The sequence below is a fragment of the Bos indicus x Bos taurus genome, chromosome 2 (assembly GCF_003369695.1).
Source record: "Bos indicus x Bos taurus breed Angus x Brahman F1 hybrid chromosome 2, Bos_hybrid_MaternalHap_v2.0, whole genome shotgun sequence".
Lineage (NCBI taxonomy): Eukaryota > Metazoa > Chordata > Mammalia > Artiodactyla > Bovidae > Bos > Bos indicus x Bos taurus.
This window is the reverse complement of record NC_040077.1, coordinates 43,757,071-43,763,457: the sequence shown is the minus strand read 5'-3', so window position 1 is coordinate 43,763,457 and position 6,387 is coordinate 43,757,071.

Here is a 6,387-nt window from a genome sequence, read left to right as displayed (position 1 = left end):
GAAAGCAAGAAGGAACGTCACCCAGCCAAGTGAAATACATATGCTTCTCCGGTCTGAGCTGAACCCCCTTAGTGCAGGAATGGCCATTCATGGACTTAGCAACTGACCAGTAACCAAGACAAACTGAGAGACAGAGGGGACAGTGGAAAGTGAGGAATAGCCATTTCTTTTAAACACACTGACTGATGGTCCTCAAGGCACTGGGAACACCAGACTCTTGGTGATTAGTCTTCTCGAAGGCGTATTTCAACATTATGCATCAGTAACCTCATCTGTAAAACAGGAGTAAGAATAAAACCTAACTCATCTAGTGGTAGTAAGTATTAATGATTTTAAAGGTAAGCCAGTTAGCTTCCTGCCTAGTCCACAGTTAGCACTCAGGGTAAACTATTAATATTAACCCTGTTCTGGGGTTTTCCTTAGGACCTGAACAAAGGCCACATTTTGCTATGTTTGGGGTTTTTTGGCACTTCTGTTAAAATTTTAGATAGCTGTCAATTTCATTGGGGGATATATTTCTACTGAACAGTGCTAGAAATCTTGTCACATCATGTCATTTGAATGTGGGTTGCACTCCTGCAACTTACCATTTCTTAACCCAATGCCTAGGGGTGCTTAGTGGCTGATGTTTGTTGAGCTCTTTTCCTGTGTTGGGCAGTCTGGTATTCAGTGACTTATATGAATTATCATAATGTTTCCTCATAAAAACTACTTGATTTTTCTTTTTTGGCTTGTGGGATCTTAGTTCCCAACCAGAGGCTGACCCACAGTGTGGAGTCTTAAACACTGTGAAAGTGAAAGTCGTTCAGTCATGTCTGACTCCTTGAGACCCCATTGACTATACAGTCCACGGAATTCTGCAGGCCAGAATACTAGAGTGGGTAGCCATTCCCTTCTCCAGGGGATCTTGCCAACCCAGGGATTGAACCAGTATCTCCTGCATTGCAGGTGGATTCTTTACCAGCTGAGCTACCAGGGAAGCCCCCTCCAGGAAATTCCCAAGAAACTACTTGAATTAAATACTACTATTACCTTCACTTTACAGACAAGAAAACTGAGACTTAGAGAATTTTTAAAACTGTGTCCAACTTGCCAATTGCCTTGTTTTTGCATTAGTAGTATTTCCATGAAGATCTATTTCCTATCTTTGCATCTCATTTTTCATCTACTTCTTTTTTCTCTATCAGTCACCATTGTCATCAACCACATATAAGCTTAATAGCTACAGCTTCAGTCACTTTGAGAAGATGTAACCTGATACTTTTAGTCCAAAGTCAAAAAGCAGAGGGGAGGGAGGGGAAGGATTATTGTCAAAGCCAAGTTAGAATCCCATCCTTTAATCGATCAGCTGTGGCCAAGAGACGTAAGGAAATATGGCAGCTCTTTTGTTAATAGCAGGATGGAATGGAAGGAAGAACAGTTCCAAGAAAAAGGGGGTTTTCTTCTGAGAATAAGGGGTGTTCAATAGACAAAAAATAGGTGTCCACTGTATCTATCTGGGCTAGGCATTTGCCACAACCTCACTGCATTTTTAATATTTTTAACTCCCATTTTTAAATCATTGTCAGTGCAATAGAGATTTAGAAAATATACATATCTTTATATTTTGCTTTGGGGACTTGCTTTATTCTCATAGATTTCAATTCAATATTTTAGGTTGTTTCTTTAAGAATGTAAAAAAAAAATACAAACACATCCCACTCCATAAAACTGACAAAACAAAGCAACGAGGCAATGAGAATTGGACCTGAGACAGGCCCGTCTGGCCCTTGTTGTAAGCACTCTTCCAGTAGAGCTGGATAAGGTTAGCAGAGTTCAGTTCTCTTGAGAGAGGTGAGCTCTGCAGGTGTTCATAACTAGTGATTACAGAGCCAGCCAAGGGCTTGATCCTTTGAGGAAATCTTTTAGTTCTCCTAATTAGCTGCCCGGCCCTCTCCCCTTTCCTTCCATCAGTGAACTTTTCTTTGGTCTTAATTTCGTATGGAAAATAATTGCAACTAAAATGATATAATACAATAAACATTTATTAAATTAATCTGGTGAAGTCCAGTGGTAGAAGTAGTGTTCAGTAGCTCTGGACAATTTTATTTCTTCTATGCATAATGTTATATTTGGCATGTAATCAGTCTACTTCTGCATATAGATGTGAGTTGGGGGCAGGAAGAAATCTGCCTGATCAAAATTCCATGTCAAAATTGGACACCTGACACCTGCCCCTCAGTTGGGAAAAACTTATTCAATAGAAGCAAGGATGCTTTCTTCCCCATCCAAAACTTAAAACAAAAAAAATTCAAATACGAAGAACTGGTGATATTTTTTTAAAAGTGAAAAAAAAATGTGTAAATGCATTTTAAAAGGAACAATCTCTCTAATTGAAATAATAGCTAATTCAATTTTTAGAGCAGTGTATATGTTATAATTACTCAACGGCTTTAAAATAACTTGGCATTGTTTCTTCAGTAGAGGCATTAAGCTTAATTGCAGATGAGTCATTTCCTCAGCCCCAAGCAATTAATCAGTGTTTCTTAAACTTACCTAAAATAGGAACCACTTGGGGCTTTTGCTAAACATACAGATTCCTGGGCCCACCCGAGACCAGTTGAATTAGACTTTCTAGGGAGGGCATGTGGAAATCTGTATGTTCACTAAACATCCCAGGTAGAGCTTATTATCAGAGAACTTTGAGAAAGTTGGATTCCTGTGACAGTGGTATTAATTTTTTAAATTACTGTTATACAGAGTGACCAGAATAGAGCTTTACCATTGGAAGAACTGGGACATTAGAAAGCACTCACAGATTATACGCCAACACACGTTCTGCTTTGTATACATCTTCCTGTTATTTGAAACAAAGACCATGGATTTACACACTTTCTCTTTGCTCATTCAGGTACTGCACAAATGTTTATTGCTTCAACAATAAGCCCAAGATTAAATTCATTACCACCTTGAAAAAAGAACAGAAGGAGGAAGATACCTCTTATTGAACATTTCAGCATCTGAACATATCAGATGCATATTAGCCTTTAGAGTTTAAATTCCAAGTCAAGGAATTCAAATTCACTAGGCAGAATAATCATGGATTTGTGAACATTTCTTCTCCGAAGTTCAAAAAAAAGGGGCACTTATTTTTCGTATTTGGGCTGAGACAGAGGGAGGAAAGGACAAATTTCAAAAAGTCTGATTGCCTCTTCTAGAATAAGAAGCCTCTTTGCTCCTTGCAGTCAGAATATCTATAGTTCTCTCCTAAAAATTAACTCTCTGAAGAACAAATGAGAAAACTAATAAAATTGTAAATCTAGATATGCATTATGTAACCGGGGAACTGGATTTTATTCCCACTTATTCTCTTTCTTATTTCCCCATGCTCTTTATTCTGGTTGAAGTGGCTGCCGCCAGAAAGAGAAATTCCCCCTTTGGGTTTTCTTGTTTAAAAAATACTTTTTTTAAAAAAAAAAAAAAAAAAGGGTTTGTTTTCTTAGACTTGGAAGCTGTTGAAAGGTGCCAGACAGATGGCCTTGGAGGCTGGGAAGACTGTGTTTAGCTGCAGCGGAGGGCAGGTGTGGATGGGGAATCCTGGGCTGCCCACACAGCCCAGCTTAGGAACCCTCACCCTCCTGGACTACAGTTAACATTAAGGAGGGAAGTTATGAGGACTCCCTGAAATAAGAGCAGACACTGTAAGTCAGCGGCATATTCCTTTGTTGTTGCTCTGTGGCTGATATCACAAGCTAATGCCCTCCCATCCTGTCATTTTGAAAGTGAGTTGTTAAGAAGGATTTTGGAGGAGGTGGTATAGTAGAGGAATATAGGATGAAGCGAGAGAAGAGGTGACAGATGGAAAGAATGGTGAAAAATAATCTGGACTTGACTTTTCATAAAAGGCTATCTGCATTTTGTGATTTTTCTTTTCTTTTTTTGCACAAGAGTTGCATCCAGAGTGCTGCAAGTGATTTCTAGAAGATAACTAGTCTTCCTCCAATTCAGCTCCTTTTAAATAACCAATTGGTGAAACAAGGCAGTGTTTCACCAGTACCCTAGGGGGTACCAATACTTGAGAGTTCATTCAAAAAGCCTCAGTATTCACCTATTTTTCCTTCTTTACTATTGAGTTATACTTTTTTTCAAGGTGTTTTGATTTCTACAGAGACATACCTGTGTATTAGGTTGGTGCAAAAGTAATTGCAGTTTTTGCATTGTTGAAATTTGCCTTTGATATAGGAATAGATCCTAAATAAATGTGATTATGTTATATACCATTTTAATGCACATTTATCACTTTATATTTTTTGCTAATGATTATTACTTGCTGTTTGGTTTATATTTATTTTAGGCTATGGAAATGATGTTAGACAAAAAACAAATTCGAGTGATTTTCTTATTTGAGTTCAAAATGGGTTATAAGGCAGCAGAGACAATTTGCAATATCAGCATATTTGGCCCAGGAACCGCTAACAAGCATACAGTGCAGTGGTGGTTCAAGAAGTTTTGCAAAGGAGATGAGAGACTTTAAGATGAGGAGTATAGTGGCTGGCCATCAGAAGTTGACAAAGACCAATTGAGAGCCATCATCAAAGCTGATCCTTTTATAACTACACAAGAAGTTGCTGAAGAACTCAATGCCAACCATTCTATAGTCATTAGGTATTTGAAGCAAATTGTAAAGGTGATAAACCTCGATAAGTGGGTGCCTCATGAACTGACTGAAAATCAAAAAAATATTGTCTTGAAGTATCATATTAATGAATGAGGAAACAATAGATTGACTACAGAGTATCTGCACTGGAAGACTGAATAAAATCAGCTAGACTACTGCAGAGACAAACGTATGCCAAATGTGAAAGAATAGTTAAGAGAATATGCTGCTAAGTCACTTCAGTCGTGTCCGACTCTGTGTGACCCCATAGACGGCAGCCCACCAGGCTCCCGTGCCTGGGATTCTCCAGGCAAGAACACTGGAGTGGGTTGCCATTTCCTTCTCCAATGCATGAAAGTGAAAAGTGAAAGTGAAGTCGCTCAGTCGTGTCCGACTCTTAGCGACCCCATGGACTGCAGCCTACCAGGCTCCTCCATCTGGGATTTTCCAGGCAACAGTACTGGAGTGGGGTGCCACTGCCTTCTCCATAAGAGAATATAGGTAGACCAATACATGGATAAGTTTCAGAAGAAGAATAAAAGAGAATGAAGGAAGGACAATATTTTAAAGATGATGTCTGAGAATTTTCTGAGAAAAATAAACACCGCTAAACCCATGAGCCTTCAAACTGAGAAAGCAAATCAAACCCAGAGCAGGAAAAACAGATTCATTAGCACATAGACTCATGGTAGTAAAAATACAGAAAATCAAGACAAAGAAAAAAATGTTAAAAGAAACCAGAGAGAAAAAGATGCAATATCAGTTTTTAAAATCTGGCAATTACAGTGACAATAGATTTCTCATCACAGCAGTAAAGGCTAGGAGAGAATGGGATAATATCTTTAAAATGAGGAGGGAGAAGAACTTCCATCCTAGCATAATATAAACCAAATAAACTACATTCAAGACTGAGAGCAAAAAAGACAATGTCTATAATTTTACCATTCACCAGCTTTCACTGAAAGAAACATTAAAAGAGTGTACTTCTGGAAAATGAAAAATTAATCCAGGAGAAAAAAGCAGCATACTAAAAGCAAATAAATTGATAAGCACATTCAGTTCAGTTCATTTCAGTTGCTCAGTCGTGTCCGACTCTCTGCGACCCCATGAATCGCAGCACGCCAGGCCTCCCTGTCCATCACCAACACCCGGAGTTCACTCAGACTCATGTCCATCGAGTCAGTGATGACATCCAACCATCTCATCCTCTGTCGTCCGCTTCTCCTCCTGCCCCCAATCCCTCCCAGCATCAGAGTCTTTTCCAATGAGTCAACTCTTTGCATGAGGTGGCCAAAGTACTGGAGTTTCAGCTTTAGCATCATTCCTTCCAAAGAAATCCCAGGGCTGATCTCCTTCAGAATGGACTGGTTGGATCTCCTTGCAGTCCAAGGGACTCTCAAGAGTCTTCTCCAACACCACAGTTCAAAACTATCAATTCTTCTAGTAGTTTGAAATAAAGATTGTCTATGCTAGTAATACCACTACTACTGCAACTGCTACTATTAATAGCTAATGTGAATAAATAAAGAGGAATTAAAATAATAGACAACATTAACATGGCAAGCAGGAAGGAGGAAATTTCAGCCCAGTGTTTTACAGTATATTTCTTTAAGGAAGAGGAGAGAGAAAAGGATTTACTTATTTTTTGTAAGAGCTTTATTAAGGTATGGTTAACCAACAATAAACTGTGCATATCTACAGTTTATAATTTGCTATGTTTAACAAATGTATACACCATGAAACCACCACTG